A 17,101-nucleotide genomic window follows, 5' to 3' on the forward strand; every position below is an offset into this window, starting at 1 on the left:
CCCTTGGTGGAATTTCTCATGGTTTAATACAGTGCAAGATTAACTCAGGGGAGGCTGGCAAAATGAGGGCATCCCCTGTTCCAAATAAGCATTCTGCTCCCACCCCCGCCACAATGTAATTTTCCTTCAGTCCCCAAATTGCTAACATTGTAGTAACTTAAAACTGCAGCTGAGCATTTAGAAATACAATTTAGGAATCCAAAGCAAAGGGTCAGGCAGAATTACAAAGAGAATACTAACAAAGCCAGTGTGGCGTAATGGTTTAGAACAGGGTTCAAATACCTGCTTGGATGGTGAAACCCACTGGGTGATTTTGAAAACCCCACAAAAGGTTCACCATAAGCCAGAAAGGACTTGAAGGCACACAGCAACAACAACACTGTGAAAAAGGGAAAGAGAAGAGTTCTAGACTTGAATGGTTTTCAGTGTCTCACTCACTGCAATGCTAGAAATTTGGAGGTGGAAGACAAACTTTGGGTGACAATTCTGTCATTTTGCCCCTCCGTCAGCTATACTCTTAGGTTACTTTCCTTTGGAGCATCTGAATTTGAGCTCTTGAAATCACTGTGCGCATGTGTGTGAATCCTTGCACCTACACATGAGCCACAACACTGCTAAGTATATCTTCTAATAGCATGCAAAGTGTGTAAGAATGTAGTGTCATCTGCTACATATATCTTAAAAGTCAGAATCAGTTTTAACATTAGATTAATTCTCTGTCAAAGCATTCCATTGTCCTGGCATCAGAAGTTCAGATTATCCCTTACGTTTTGAAACTTATATTCTGTAACCCACTCGAAACTAAAGAGAAAACCACAGCAGCTAAAGATAAAATAAAGGCAACATTTCATCTCCCAACATTTTATTCCTTGAAATACAGTTTAAATTATGTTACACAAATGTTTTTTTAAAGGATGCTTTAATGAAGAAGAAACATTATAACCAGGTTTTCTTTCCCTTTTCTCTTTTTGCATGTCAAAGGATTCACCTAACAAATCATAATCCACAATGATACAACCTTCCCCCATCGAGGCAAAATGCATGCACACACAAAAAAGATTGCTATGGCAAAGAATTGTGAATTTCATTAAATATGTTAACAGGGGGAAAAATTCAGCTTTGAAAAATAGTAATCCTGTCTTTCAACAAAAATATTATAGGAAGCTATGAATTTGGTAGATCTGAATAGGCTGTTGGTACATGTTTTACTAAGGTAATATAATGGCACACTATTATTAGATCACATTAATCATTACTATGCCAAAGGCAGTGACAGCCCCACTGAAAAGGATTGAAAGGGCTGGTAATGGATATAAATTACCCATTGTGTGATAAAAGGATTTTTACTAAGAAGGTAAGAATAAAACAGCAAATTTCTAATATAACTGTTGGGGGGGGGCAAAATAAAAGTAATCCTCTGTTGGTAATATCCACAAAAATAAAAAAGCACTTTTTAAAACAAGATAAAGTCACAATTATTTTTAAACAATTTATACTGTATAAAATTAATTCCTTGGCTTCTAATATTGCTATCAATATTTGTATTTAAATGCTTTATGGAATGACCTCTAAGGAATATAGTAAAAAAGAAAGGTAGGTTTTGCTAATTAGAACTGAAAATGGTTTTATGCAGATTCATTAAAGCCCCTTAGAAGGATCAAATGTGGATTGTCAGGCACCCCAATATTATATGAGGTTTTAAGGTTCTCATTCATATATCCCAAGTTCTTTGTACATAACAGCTATAGTACCAAACAGTGAATCCTTTGAACAAGTAAGGAAGGCCTGTGCAAACATATTAACATTCAGAGCTGACAAACTGAGTTGCACCTAGGACCAAAATGGTAAGATATAAAGAGTTCTGTAGCTGATCCACAAATTTAGGGAGCTTATAGTTAGTTTGAGAACCAGTATGGAGCAGGGTTTTGAGTGCTGGAATAGGACACTGAGAGACCAGGGTTCAAACCCTCGCTTGGCCATGGAAACTCAATGGATGACTCTAGGCAAGATCAGGGACATAGTCGGGGGGGGGGGGGGGGGGGGGGGGTGGCCCCCCCCCCCCCATTAGAAAAAAATGGTGGTGTGTGCTGCCGCCCCTCCGGCACCCACCCCCCCTATTAATGGGGACACTTATTCTGGACCCCCCCCCTTCCCAAAATTCTGGCTACGTCCCTGGCAAGATATACTCTCTCAGCCTCAGAGGAGGGCAAGAGCAAACCTGCTCTAAGCAAATTCTGCCAAATCAGGATAGTTGGCATGTATGGATTTATTTGGGACTCCTGCATGTTTCTGAATACTCTAGCAAGTCCAGGTCTTCTCTTAAATGGAAATCTAATTAGCAATTTGACAGCAAAATCCACTATTTGTATCAAGATCCCAAGCTATCGCAGCAATGGCTTGTGTTTGTTGTAAGACTCTCCTTCAGTTAGAATGTTAACATGTAAATTCTAGGGAAGAACCCACTCCAGTGACAGATGAATTCTAGCAGAAAACACTCCATAGGCAACTCAAGAAATACTGCTCTGACAAACAGTTACTATTGGCAGACTAAGACTGGAAGGGTTTAACAGAGAAGATTATCACACCAGCACTTAAGCACTGATAAATCACCTCTCAAACTTTGAGAAAGTGTGTGTGTATGAGAAAGCCTGGCATGCTTCCTCAATGTCAAGGAATTGTCGGCTCCCTCTAGCATCAATGAATTATTCAGGGAGAGGAAATTTCCTCTCAACGGAAACTTTGTGTTCAGAGGAAATTCCCTCTCCCTGAACAATTCAGTGATACTAGAGGGAGCCGACGATTCCCTGACATTGAGGAAGCGTGTCAGGCTTTCACACATGTGCGCTTCCTCAACGTTTGAGAGGCAATTTACCAGTGCTTAACTCAAGGTAAGAGCTAGTGTGATAATCTTCAGAGTTCAGAGTCTCAGAAGATGACGTCAGTCAGAAGCTATAAGACAATGCTACTCAAAGTGGTAGACTCTGGACCAGTGTTGGTCCATAAGCCATTGGATGTTTGTCCCTGACAAGTTTCCAGAAAAGGAAGAACAACTGTACCCAATGGGAACAAATACTGTGCTGGTCCCTGGAAAACTATAGGCAGGATGCTGGCCCCTCACATCCAACAGCCTGGGAGGCACTGCTATAGGAGACTTCTGGATCTCAGGAAGAGCTACAAGAGCAGACAAATATGTCTAATAAGAGTGTAACCACATCAATAGCAGGCAGTAGCAGCAGTTCTAGAGCCATGCTCTGGATGTCTGTGAACAAATGGGTGTAGTGTGTGTTTGTGTGTGTGTGTGTCTATGCACTCATGTGTGTGGCTCTGCCTTCAGGAACTTCCTTCCCTCAAGCATCGAAGCATCAGCACATGCGGCAGAAGAATGAGAAGCCAGCTTGATCGCTCCACATCTCATGCATGAACATATACATGTCCAGAAAGCAAAGTCCCAACTCCTCATGCCACTTGATACTACTACTAACACACACACCAAGATGGAGACACATCAGAGAGATCTTTGGTGGCCAAAAGGTACAGGGGATGAGATCTAGTCAGCTCAGTTTGGGGGAATTTCTTTATAGAAGTCCTTCACCGCACATGTCGCAACTTTAAATAAATAACTGATACACTTTAGAGTTTTAATTCTTGGTGGTTCACGGTAACAAAAGATATTTAAAGGGAGTCCATTGTAAAGAAAAGTTTATGTACCACTGTTTTAGAGGTATGTGTCCACCAGTCTTTCCCATTGCAGAAAGCATTATTATCACTGCAATGATTATAAGGTATCCTTACTAAAAAGAACTTTTTTTCAGAAGTCAAAATAAATTTTCAGTTGGAAGCTCAATTTTGAAACTTGTTAAGTATAGATTATCTTTTCTCTTTTTCTTTTCCATAAACATATATAGAAACACACACGCACCATGCAAAGCACATAGGCATTAATCTAGGGATGCTCATTCATAAAACATATAATGCTTAAAACGCTTAGTAACATTTAATAAAACAATTCTTACCAGCAACAAATCCTTTGACTGGCTGTGGGATCTCCTCGCAGTTGTGGGGAAAGTACACAAGGTCAGGAATTGCTAAAACAATACCTGCGAGAAAGTTAAAAATGCAAATCCAATGTATTTAAATCAAAAAACACTTGTATTTAAAATCTTAACAACACACCACATTTAGAAGTGAGAAATACTGAGGAGAAAGGAGGGAGATACTAATGTAATTAAATAACACTGATACTGATATTCTGGAAACCTCTTTTACCTTTTATTTTTGTTTCTTGCAGGAAATTCTTTCATATTTTCCCATTCTGTGCCAATGAACAGGTAGTGAATTTTAAATTATGATCCCAAACTAACCATAAGAAAAATGGTGAACCATAAGAATTGTTATAGAAATATCATTATTTGAAGCTGATATCCTAGTCTCTACAACTAAAGGAAGACTTTTTTAAAAGTTTTAGTGCTCAAAATTAGTCCAGCTACATGAATCAGCAGTGCTTCATAGCTTATCATCTCCATTTAAAGAAGACAGCAATTCCAGGCAATTATGCTAGACAATTTAAGATTAACTTATTAAAAAGCAAGATGAAATTCACCCAAAAGTTCCTAAATACCTTTTAATATTGACCTAAGTCTAACTTCTTTCAATTTAAGTAGGAGGGCTTAATTTCAAGGGATATTTTGGTCCTCCTAAATATCTCATGTAAAATGTAAAGTTCATTTTTAGATACTAACTAGATTCCAATTACAAGTGATAAAAGGGAATGAAAAGGCTTCTTTGGAAGCCCGGAGATCTAACCCACTTTAAACTTGACTTTGGCGCCTTACAGATGGGCCTAAGCGGCGCCGTCGTTGTGCCAGGAATATGCACGAGGGGCGGCGCTTCCAGACGCGCCTTGTCCCTCGCGCGTATTCCATATGGCAAGATGGCGGCGCCCTATACAGACGGGCGCGGTCATCTTGACGTAATGGACGCACAGCGTCCGGACGTCTAAACCCGGAAGAGATGTCACGAGTGCGCGCTTTGGCACTTACGATGTCTCTTCCGGGTTGCCGGAAGGAGCACGATTTTCGCGCTCCTTTTTTACAGCATGGGGGAGTCATGCGGTTTGGCTGCAGCGGCTTCCCCGCGCTGCAACCAGCAGCGGCCCAAGACCGCCCCTTTTGGGCGGTCTGTAACGGGCCTAAATCTACATTGTAGATTCTACTTGAGTTTTCAACCCTATTGTTTCCTAGCTGAATTTACATGAATAGTTCTATTTTATTGCATTCCTTTTCATCTCCCAACATGATGTATCCATACTAGTATGGGGAGGAACCTTGAAGGATCCCTATGATAAAGTATAAAGTTATGTTCACACATTGACACTAACACTGTTAGTCTCAAAGGAGCCACAAGATCTCTCCACATACTTATGCTCACACACTATGCCAAAGCAAAGACCACATATTTCCTGGCAGCTTCTACTTTACCTTTTGTTAAGGCCAGTTTCATGTGTGATGGAACTACAATGGAAGACTAATTTTATTTAATTTTGCTTACTATAAATATCGTCTGAGAAATCAGGCTTTATAGCACATGTGCAAACTGTGTTGGCATGGCCATGTGCACACACTGCCATTGCTCCAATCCGTGGATGGCAAGCCTGTGGAAAGGAAGAGATGACTATACTTTCTATAGAAACACCATAGAATAGGTTCTTTCTTCTTGCTAAGCTACCACAAGTCTATCCTGCTTTATTTATTTCTTTGTTTTAAGCTGAAGAAGGACAATCAGTTTTTAAATTGTGGTAAAACGCTAAAGTCAGAGACACTTCATCTCTTTAAGGAGTCCTGAGCTAATTTGTTTGGAGGGTTTGTGTCATCGATCAGGATGTCAATGTCTCCTGCAATCTCTTTTACCTGTTAATGGCTGTGACTGAAGCCTTCTGGTTTAAAAAACTGGGAAATGATTTAAGATCTGTGGCACAAAATGTCCTTATAAAATTGGGGAATGATTACCACTTTTCAACATTCAACTGACATGCAAAATAGTCTAAAAGAGAAGAGCAATTCAGCTGCACTAATGTAATTCTAACACTTTTTAAAAATATAAATAGAAAAATAAAATTATTTCATATATAGCCAACAAAGATTTTAAGCTGCATGAAAGCTATCACTGTGGCATTTAGGACAAACAGGACTACTGGCAGGGGCACATGAGAGGAGGTTTCTGCTCTCAGCTTGAGATTAGAAGCCAACGAAATGCATCACAAATCCTTGAAAAGTATTGTGCTAGAATTAACAAGTATACAGAGTGAAATTGAGGGCCCATTCATATTACACCATTATAGTGCTATTATTCCACTTAGATGCGATCATTCCACTTTAACTGCCATCCATCCTCTGGAATCAGGGGATTGGCAAGTTGGTCATAGGGTGGAATGATGGCAGTTAAAGTAGAATAACAGCACTACAATTGTGTAGTGTGAATGGGCTCAGCTCAATACGTATCCCATGAGAAGTTTGATATTAAAGGCCTCCTCAGCATACTTGAACGAAACTAGAGAGGAACCAGAAGAACACACACAAATGGGTCTATATATATACACCATGGCTTAGAAAAGTTAGATTCTGGACTGCAGCTCCCAGAATCCCTTGGCAAAAATGGCCAGTGCTCATATCTGGTGTGAAGATTCCAAGAGCCAAAGTCTAAGAAATACATTTCCCAAGATCTACACCAAATAAACAGTTGGCCCTCCGTATCCATGGATTTTGCGTCCAATGGATTCAACCATCTATGGCTTGAAAATATTCAAAAACAAAATTCCATATAACAAGCCTTTATTTTGCCATTTTATATAAGGGACACCACATTTTACTATGCCATTGTATAATATGGGACTTAAGCATCCACAGATTTTTGTATCCACAGGGGCTGGGGCTGGTCCTGGAACCAAACCCCAGTGGATACCAAGGCCCATTGTACATTGAATTTATGAGATACAGTATCAAAAAGTTATCAACACACAGAATTTCTATGACTCTCCGAAAGTTCTGGCTATCAAGCTCTCACTTTGTTTCCTCCACTAGCCCTGTACTATTTTTCAACTTCATTGTAGCTGCGCCACTGCCATCCTTTGTAAGTTTGTAAGCACTATCATACATAGTTTTTAAAATTATTAGCACATGTTTGGCATTTATTGGATGTACACTGTGCCACTTATCATAAACAATACAAAAGTGAATACTAGAAAGTTGGCGACAGTCAGAAAGAGAGGACATACAGAACTGGTCAAAGTCAGCCGAAAACATTTTGTGGCCTGAGAAAGAGCAGCAAGTGATACTGTCTAATAAACCAATTCAAGGTTCACAGCACTTTAAGCCAGACATTTTGGCATGTGCGGCAGAAAAATCCTACAACGTCTCTCCATTCCTGCAATAAACAACAACAATAAATTAAAATAGATTAAAAACTAAATTTAATTGAAAAATTTAAAAATGCATTTCCCTTTTCAGCTGCCTTGAATCCCAAGCCAGGAGAAAGTTGGGATGTACAACATATGCGCAACTGTAAATTGACTTCAGGTATAAGTTGAGGGAAGGTTATAGGGTCAAAATTATGGATTTTGATATGATCCATTGATAAGTCAAGGGTAAAACTCAGGGTCATTTAACAAAACATGTAAAGGACAAAGCAAAGCAAAACAATGCCAAAGAACTTGCAAAATTCCAGCAGTCATAACTGTTTGCGTTCACTCTAAAAGCTGGTGCTTCTTTTACGTAATCCTAGGATGGACTAAACTCTCAGCTTTTGCCACTCGACTCAGAGAAAGAGACAGTTCTTTTATTAATAAGAGTTAAAGTACAGTACTTGCATTGATCCATGGATAAGACCCAGGTTTTTTTTTGGGGGGGGAGTCATTTTTTTCTCCTAAAATTTACAGACTTATATATCTGTAAATACAGTAAATGAACTAAATGAATTTAAAAAAATATGGCACTCACAATCTATTACTTGAGCTATTCTCTTCACTTCACTGAAACATAGGACTGGATCTGTTACAAAGGCCACAAATTGTTTGCAATTTTAGTATATTTGTTTTGTTTTGTTTTAAGTGCATACCAGTGATGTTTTAATAAAAAAAGATGAATACAAAAATATGGAGTTTCAAATGTGTGTCATTTTTGTTTGCTCTTCTGAGAATCAAATTACTGTGACTCCCTCTCAAGTGTACACTAAGTAGCAAATGCAATTTCTCACCTACACTGTCTAAAATAAATGTACAGAGCACAGACTTCTACACAACATGGAAACAGAAACTAATCTATATACTACAGGGAAAGACTTTGTTGTCACACGTGGTAAAAAGTTATTTTTAAACCTCATCTAGTCCACTTTATTACACAAGTTAGCCCCTTCCCGTATTTGGTATTTGTCAGGAAAAGAACTGTGGACATTAAGAACACCAGGGTTTTTGAATGATCGCATTATCACCAGAGCATGCTCCTGGGAATGAAGGACAAAGATAACACTGTCCTTGGGGAGAGTGGTTATATGTCTTTACAGTGGCTATAAGACCATTGCACACCCACAGGCGATGTTAAAGAAAAATAAAGGGGTTACCTTATTGGAAAGCCATTCTACCTTATCAAGAGAATACCCATGGGGACTGAAAAATTAAATTCAAATCACAGAACAAAGGGTACAGAAGAAATATAAATTCAATTCAAGAAATTGAGTGGAATGGATACAAATGGATAATGAAAAGTAAGTAGGAAAGAGAGAATACTCCCCTCTATAATTCTTCTAGCTCTAACTTTGTCCAGATCAAGCGACATAGAAGTTTGGTTAAGATGACAAAATTATAGAATCATAGAGTTGGAAGAGATCACAAGGGCCACCCAGTCCAACCCCATTCTGCCATGCAGGAACTCTCAAGCAAAGCATACCTGACAAGTGGCCATCCAGCCTCTTTTTAAAGACCTCCAAGGAAAGAGGCTCCACTACACTCCAATGAAGTGTGTTCCACTTTCAAATAGCACTTACTGTCATGAAGTTCCTCCTATGTTCAGCTGGAATCTCTTTTCCTGGAGCTTCCATCCACTGTTCCATGTTCTAGTCTCTGGAGCATCCGAAGACAAGTTTGCTCCATCCTTAATATGACACCCCTTCAAATACTTAAACAGGGCTATCATATCACCCTTTAACCATCTCTTCCCCAGGCTAAACATACCCAGCTCCCTAAGTCTTTCCTCATGAGGCATGGTTTCCAGGCCCTTTACCATTTTGGTGGCCCTCCTCTGGACACGCTCCAGCTTGTCAGCATCCTTTTTGAATTGTGGTGCCCAGAACTGGACACAATATTCCAGGTGAGACCTGACCAAAACAGAATAGAGTAGCACTATTACTTCCTTTGATCTAGACAGTATATTTCTCTTGATGCAGCCTTAAATTGCATTGGCCTTTTTAGTTGCCGCATAACACTGTAGACTCATGTTCAACTTGTGGTCTACTAGGACTCCTAGATCCCTTTCACATGAAGTTTCATGAAGCCAGGTGTTTCCTATCCTATATCTATGCATTTCGTTTTTTCCACCCTAAGTAGAGTACCTTACATTTCTCTGTGTTGAAATTCATTTTGTTAGCTTTGGTCCAGCTTTTTAATCTGTTAAGGTCATCTTGAATTTTGATCCTGTCTGCTGGGGTATTAGAGATTCAAACTTATTAACTTTTGTATACTGACTGCTTAGTTCAGTATGAAGCGATATAGAAATGTAAATGCTATTGCTATTGCTATTAATGGGATGGAACACACAAACTAGGAAAGGCTGCAGCAGTTTGATTTACGTGAGTCTACAGGGAAGAGCAAGGTTCCATCTGTCTTCTCCTCTCCCTCTGCAGAGTTGAGTACAAACTACTTTTTCACTTTGAACTTAGTTTGCAGCAATGGAAGTAAGGGAGAAAATTGGAAAGGAGAGAAACTGTAACCATGGTATGGGCAGAAGATTAATCAAGACTGTCCCTGCTAATCAGTTATTGTTTTGAACCATTCAGCCAAACAGAGCAAATAATCTCTTTTTTGTGACCAGCAAGAACTCTAAGTGGAGGACCCTCCTCATCCTATAAAAGGTAACAGATCTCAACTTCTGAAATACAGCACCAGCGTGCAATCTTATCTAATCTTCTTTCCTCCATTCCTAACAAAGAATTGGAATCAGCCTAGTGTCTTTATGCCTTGAACATCAGTTACATATATACATTATAAGCATAGAACAATGTCTTAAAAACACTCCTGGCTGTTTTTCCTTCATTGGGATTTACATATATAAATGAAGAAGAGAGGAATTCCCTAGAGCAAGATGTTGAAATTCATCATAACATTCACCCATTATTTTGTAACATCCAAAGAACTCTCTCCAAAGTAGTGCCACAGACCACAGGCAAGGAGGCAACTTTTAGTATTTTTACTTTTAAAATTGAATTTAACCCGTGATTCACTAAACTACACACCAGCCTCATATGGTAACCTCTTGAGGGGGGGTCACCAAAAGTCTATAAAGATTCTAGTGGCCTAACGTATAGTAGTTCTAAACTATTGCACATTGTTTAAGTAACAGTGGGTCTGCTTCTTTTCCATTCCACTGTGATCCAAATGTTGGACCAGTACAGATCGCTGGATTGGGGTCGCAGCAACCACACATCACAAAATGCCGCTTCTTTGGGAGGCAGAAAAAAGCCCCCTTTTCTGCCACGGTGGCATCTTTTTGGCTCTCCTGGGGCATGCCAAGTATAAACACCGCGTCGCCAGAACTCCACAGTGCTGCCTGCTGTCTGGTCATCATCTAAACACCACACCTCCACATTGCCCCCAAGCTGGCATATTATGCCGGTCTGTTTTGCCCCCCAGTTTTCTACAGTCTTAATTATGAAAATGACATAATAGTCCATATAAATCATTACAAATAAATCATTATTTACCCTGATGTGGTCTATGAGTGGTAGCAAGCCTTTAAGGCTACACACAGCCCTGCAGATGTTGCTGGAGCATAACTCGCATCATCCCTTACCACTGCCTAGGCTGGCTAGGGCTGATGGAATTACAGTCATTCAGTAAGAGCACAAGTTGGCCATCTGTTTTCTGGGAGAAAGAGAGAGGAAACCACAGGAAGGCAAAGAAAATGAAAATGAAAAGGCAGATCTACCTAGCTAGATTTGATACAGATAAAAGTATACTATGACATTCAAAATAAACTGTATCCTATCTTGCTGGATAGATTTAAATGTAGGACTTGGATCTGGAAAGAATAAAGATCACTATTAATTCAAGGTTTTCCCCCTAAAACAAATTATCATAATGTATGTTCTCTTACAGTCAGTGAAAAGTAGAATTTATACTCATACGATGCTGAGAAGAATGTGGCTGTAAATGTTCATTTATTTTATTTTTGCAGGCAGGAATGAAAACATTCCGAAACAACATCATTATAGTTATTATATCCTTGATGATATTTTTCATTAGGAGTCTCTACTGTGAAATTTTCACAAAGCTTTTTTTTTCCATGCTATATTGTTTTTGCACAAAAAGCCCGATTTTTTTGCACGAAAAGATGGTCTTTTGTGGAGAATACAATTTGCTCAACCATTTGTTATTTGTTGCATTTTTAGTCATCCTTTATCACTAAGAATGAGAAAATTTCTGAATATTCCAACATCCCTACCAAATAGTAGCTATCAACCATAATAGTTATTGGCACTGTTGCCACCAAATCCAGCCTAAAACAGTATCACAACATAGAAAAATTTAGCACAGAAAAATGTTCTTGATACTGGGATTAAGGGATGCAAAAAATGATACCTCCTAAATTTCTCCACATCAAGCTACTTGTTACCACCAAAATAGCAGCAGTAGAAAAAGAGGAAGTAGATCCTAGGGCTCTGTCACACTACACAATTATAGTGCTATCATTCCAGTCTTACTGCCATAGTTCCATCCTATGGAATCCTGGGATTGGCCTATGGCTAAACATTTAATAAAATGACCGGAGAGGATGTACATAAATTCAACTTAGATAACAAGGAAATCGAAATAGTTAAACATTTCCAACATTGATCAGAATGAAGACGCGGTCAAGAAATCAAAAGAAGATTAGGGATGGGAAGGGCAACTCTGAACAAACTGGACAAAATCCTAAAATGTAAAGATATACAGTTGAACATTAAAGTCAGTATTGTCCAAGCCATTGTAGTCTCCATCATCATATACAGATGTGAGAGATGGACAATGAATAAATGAAGAAAATTAATGCATTTGAAATATGGTGCTGGAGAAGTATTATGAAGATACCATGGATGGCCAAAAGGACGAACAAATTGGTCCTACAACAGATAAAAACCAAAAGTTTCCCCAGAAGCCAAGATGACTTTGGCCACATCATGACTCATGAGACATGACTCATTAGAAAAGGCAATAATGCTAGGAAAGGTAGAGAGTCGAATGCAGGGAGGAAAACCATACGTCAGATCCAATGAGGGAGGTCATAGGCCTGAATCTGCAAGATCTCACAGAATCATAGAATTGGAAAAAAAACCTCAAAAGCCATTCCCCTGCCATGCAGAAACGCACAACCAATGCACCCCCGACAGATGGCCATCCAGCCTCTGTTTAAAAACCTTCATAGAAGGAGACTCTGCCACAAATCAAGGGAGTGTGTTCCACTGTCAAAAGCTCTTGCTGTCCAGAAGTTCTTCCTAATGTTGAGCTGGAATCTCTTTTTCTGTAGTTTACATAAGATCTGAGTAGAGAGAGTGAGAATAAGGAGTCATGGAGATGTCTCACTCACAGGGTTGCCATGAGTTGATGTTAACTTGAAGAGAGTTAACAACAATGACATTTTGAATTCTCAGCCAGGGAGCTCCAGTGTCTCTCCAAACTGCTAACCCCATAATTCCATAGAATGCTGCCATGTCAGTTCAAGTGGAAACAGCTCTATAATCCACCACCACCACCACCACCACTTCCGTCACTAGTGTTTTACATACAGGATAAAGGGATAGCTAACTAGATATGAAGACAAAGTGTCCAGCTTGGTATTCATTATGAATCCCACAATATGTCCTATTGCACCCGAGGAGAGCCAGTGGGTAGAGAACCAAAGTAACCAGCACCTGAATTCCCCCAGTCTGACCTGCCTATCTTTCCATGACAAAAACAAAACAAAATAATAATTTTAAAAATCCATGTGCTTCATAGCCAATCAAATTACACTCCTGTCTCTTTAATAACCAAATCCATGTGTGCATTAACAGTGTTGAAAATTCAATTTAAACTCTTTGTCTGTTGCTGCTTACTCTAAAGATGGTCTTTCTTAAACAACAGAGCACCAAGGAGTCGTTAGGGCTCTCTCTTCATTACTTCAAAAAACCAATCATTAGACACCAGAGTATATACGTAATTAGAAAATCACTTCCTTTGCAATCCAAGCTAAGTAGTTTACATACGGTAATTACAGGGACAAAATCAATTTTTAATCATTTCACTGATTGGGCTCATCAGCTCTGTGGGAACATTGTAACCTGCTTGTTGTGCAAAAGCAACATCTGGGCTAAAACAATTACCCTTTGTTTGCTACAATATTCCTTAAATCTCCCCCCTCCCGTTTTTTAAAAAATGACAAGATATTTTGAAGCATTTTCGTCCTTGATCAACATACATCCTAAACAGCAACTTGCACGAAGAGTTACACAGCATCTCCGCATCTCCAAATTTACAGTTGAACAGTACACTTCCAAGGAATGTATTTTTTTTTCCATGCAAGATAAAAGTATCTGATTGTTTTAAAGAACTATTCAGCTGGCTAATTGTTCTATAGCTAACACATGGTATTCAGACAACCCACACATTACAAAAGCTCATCTGGGTAATAATGGGCCACTATTATTGCAATAGCTTACACTTTTCTAATACAAATGAATGGATTTTTTTTTTATCAAAATTTTACACAAAAAAAAATCTAAGCGAGGAGGATATGTGTGACAAATAGATGGTATGAATTGGCAAGGCACGGCTAGGCATTTTGTTCTCTTAATAGGAAATGACCTCATTTACACTGGAGTAATAATTAGTACTGCTTCGCTGACAGTTAAGAAAAAAAAAGTTTCCCAGTATAATAAGGAACCATCTCTTTTGTTAAGAGTGCCACATTGATTATTAACCCTTGCTAGGAAAGCTCAAAATGTAACACTGCATTATCTGGGTTAATGTTTACTGAAAAAGTAGCTTAAAAAATAGTTAAGTAGTGTTAATCATAGGCTGAATTCCCAACACAGTAAGCAGTCAGTTGTACTCTATGCTGTAATCCAGTCATGGGGACAGAAATTAAACATGAATGAGTACACAGGGGGCCAAGGAAGATCTACAAATTCATCCTAGATAACAAGAAAATTGATACAGTCAAGGAGTCCCCATACCTTGCATCAAACATTGAGCGGAACAGAGATTGCAGTCAAGAAATTAGAAGAAAACTAAGATTGGGAAGGGCAGTTATGAAAGAATTGGAGAAGATCCTAAAGTGTAAGCATGTAACTCTGAACGCTAAATTGAGGATCATCCAAGCCATCGTATTCCCCATCCCCATAACAGATGAGAACTGGACAGCGAAGAACGATGACAGAAATAAAGTAAACTCATTTGAGGTATGGTGCTGAAGAAGAGTGTTGGAGAGGGCCAAGAAGAAGAGCAAATGGGTTCCAGAGCAAACTTCCTCTGGAAGCCAGAATGACTAAACTGAGACTCTCATATTTTGGCCACATCATGACAAGGCACAAATCATTAGAAAAGACAATAATGCTCTGAAAGGTAGAGGCAGTAGAAAGAGGAGACCACATGCCATATGGCTGGACTCAATGAGGCCACAGGCCTGCAGGACCTGAGCAGAGCAGTGGAAGACAGGAAATCTTGGAGGTCTCATCCACGAGGTCACCTTGAATCAAGGTCGATTTTATGGCAGTTAGCAACAACAAACATGGGAGACATATATGCTTAAACTACTCATGTTCTCCTGTTTCTCCAAGGCTTCCTTCTTTCAAACCACAGCAGAAACCGCTTACTGTAATCCAATAAAGGAATGACCATCCCAGAATGCTGTGTCCTTTCAGTTTGTCATTCTAGAAGACTTGGAGCCCCAAAACCAAAGAAGAGTCTTTCACCAGTCTCTAATTAATTAGCTGGATCAGATGGAAAGAGGAGTTGGGGCTTCAGTGCACAACTAATAAAGTTGTGTAAAAGTCACAATTCCAGAAAGAACAGCATTGTTGAGTCAAGATGACACAGGAGAAGGAAGGGAAGGGAAATCCCACTGCCTGCCAGGACTGCATTTTCCTGACAACTAATAAAGTTATATGCACTTTTTGCTCTATTTTATTTGGTTACCTTTTTATTAAAAAAAATAATAACAATTAGGAATTATGTGACTCCTTGTGTATATACACATACTGTAAAGTGTGTGCCATCTTGCAATATGTATTTCCTTGTGCATAAACTCAAATTGCGAAGCATATGCCATCCTGGGGTGTGGTGGTTACCCTTCTCTGTAATACAGATCAGACTAAAGAAGTTAGATTAGGGGACCAGGATGGTCTTAAAAAACTGACCAATCCCTCTAATATGGTATATGTGCCCAAGCTTCTGCAGAAGAGTCAATTTTCCCCATAAGTTAAAGCTGTCCTTTAGAGTAATGCAACACATCCAGCAGAACAATCAGATAGCTAACCCTTTGCTCCTGTCGCCAGGAAAAATTTATTCCCCAGCCCTTGTATGTGTACTTGTTTATATCTGGAAGCAGGCAGTTTCACAAATACGAGAGCAAGAGCTCAAGAGGGAGTTATGATTCAAATTCGCAGCCTCCTGTGATCAAGTTTAGTAAATGGCTCTAGGGGCCATTTAAAGGGTTGCTCCTCATTCTTCACAGCCCCACAAAACATAATCGCTGTCAGTTTCAGAGCGTTATTATTTTTATTAATCATTTCTGCAGCACTTCTAATGTTCAAGGTCTTTTACAGCCCCCATCTCATCCATCCTCACAACAACCACCTTGCGAGATAGGCTGCTATGAGTCCCATGTCGCAGATGAGCAACTGAGGTTGAGCTTGATTCACATAACGCTCGCAAAGTGGCCACAGCTGAGCAAGAAGCTGAAACCCAGGCCCTTCACACTACACAATGACACTGCTATGATTCCATTTTTAACTGCCATGACAACATTGCATGAAATTCTGACACTGGCAATTCAGGGAAGGCTACTTAGAAATTTCAGCCAGAGAGCTACAAACCTTAGGATTCCACAGGATGTAGCCATGCTAGGTAAAGTGGAATGACAGTGCTGCAACTGTGCAATGTGAAAGGGCCCCGCTCTAAAAGTTTTCATCACACCTTAGATGTGGCTACAAGACTACTCCCAGAAATATGAAGTAAATGTCTAGTAGCTCTTTACAGCTCCACATTTTAAACAGATCCCATACCCTCCCACTGTCCCCATTTGGAAGGGATAGTACCAATGTTCCTTCACTTTCTCAGCAGCTTCCACTTTCCCCCTTCATCCTGGCTTACTTCAACTGTAATTTTTTTTAAAAAAATAATTCCTTTCTCTTCTTTTTCTCTCTATCTTAAATAAAATGAGGAGAGGAAGAGAAGGGGGGAAATTGAGATTGTCTTTGCATGTTTATGTTTGCGTAAGTATGTAGTTGTGCGTACATATTACTGAATACTGAATAAAAATCAATTTAATAGTAAAATGATTTGAAAGTGGAGAGCACACTAGTCTCTCCACATTGGTGGCTTTGACTTTGGTGGATTTGATTATTCGTGGATTTTATTAATATGTTATCTCTAGGAAGCTCTAGGTCCTCCAGCACAACTCTATGGCCAACTTTAACCAAAGGTTGCACTGAAGGACCTAGAGATTCCACAGTACTATTCTGTGGTCAATGTCTGGAGGACCTAGAGATACTTAGCGAGGTGTTCTCTTAGATTAAAATATAGTGTTTTTGTTATTTGTGGTTTTTCCACATTCATGGGGGTCCTGTGCCCTTAACCCCAGTGAAGGTGGAGGGATGAGTG

At 39.4% G+C, this 17,101-nt stretch overlaps 1 protein-coding gene across 5 annotated transcripts in view; it reads right to left on the bottom strand.

The window, feature by feature from the left end:
* Window positions 1–17,101, bottom strand: part of ZNF536 (zinc finger protein 536) — a 476,434-nt gene that overhangs the window by 371,840 nt on the left and 87,493 nt on the right. For 4 of the 5 annotated variants that reach the window (XM_042438482.1, XM_042438485.1, XM_042438481.1 and 1 more), the window contains exon 3: window positions 4,014–4,097. The exons of the other annotated variant lie outside the window; for it this stretch is intronic. The gene's annotated coding sequence lies outside the window, so the exon portion shown is untranslated. The remainder of the gene's footprint in view (window positions 1–4,013; window positions 4,098–17,101) is intronic. 5 annotated transcript variants of the gene reach the window in all.

The sequence above is a fragment of the Sceloporus undulatus genome, chromosome 8, assembly GCF_019175285.1.
Source record: "Sceloporus undulatus isolate JIND9_A2432 ecotype Alabama chromosome 8, SceUnd_v1.1, whole genome shotgun sequence".
Lineage (NCBI taxonomy): Eukaryota > Metazoa > Chordata > Lepidosauria > Squamata > Phrynosomatidae > Sceloporus > Sceloporus undulatus.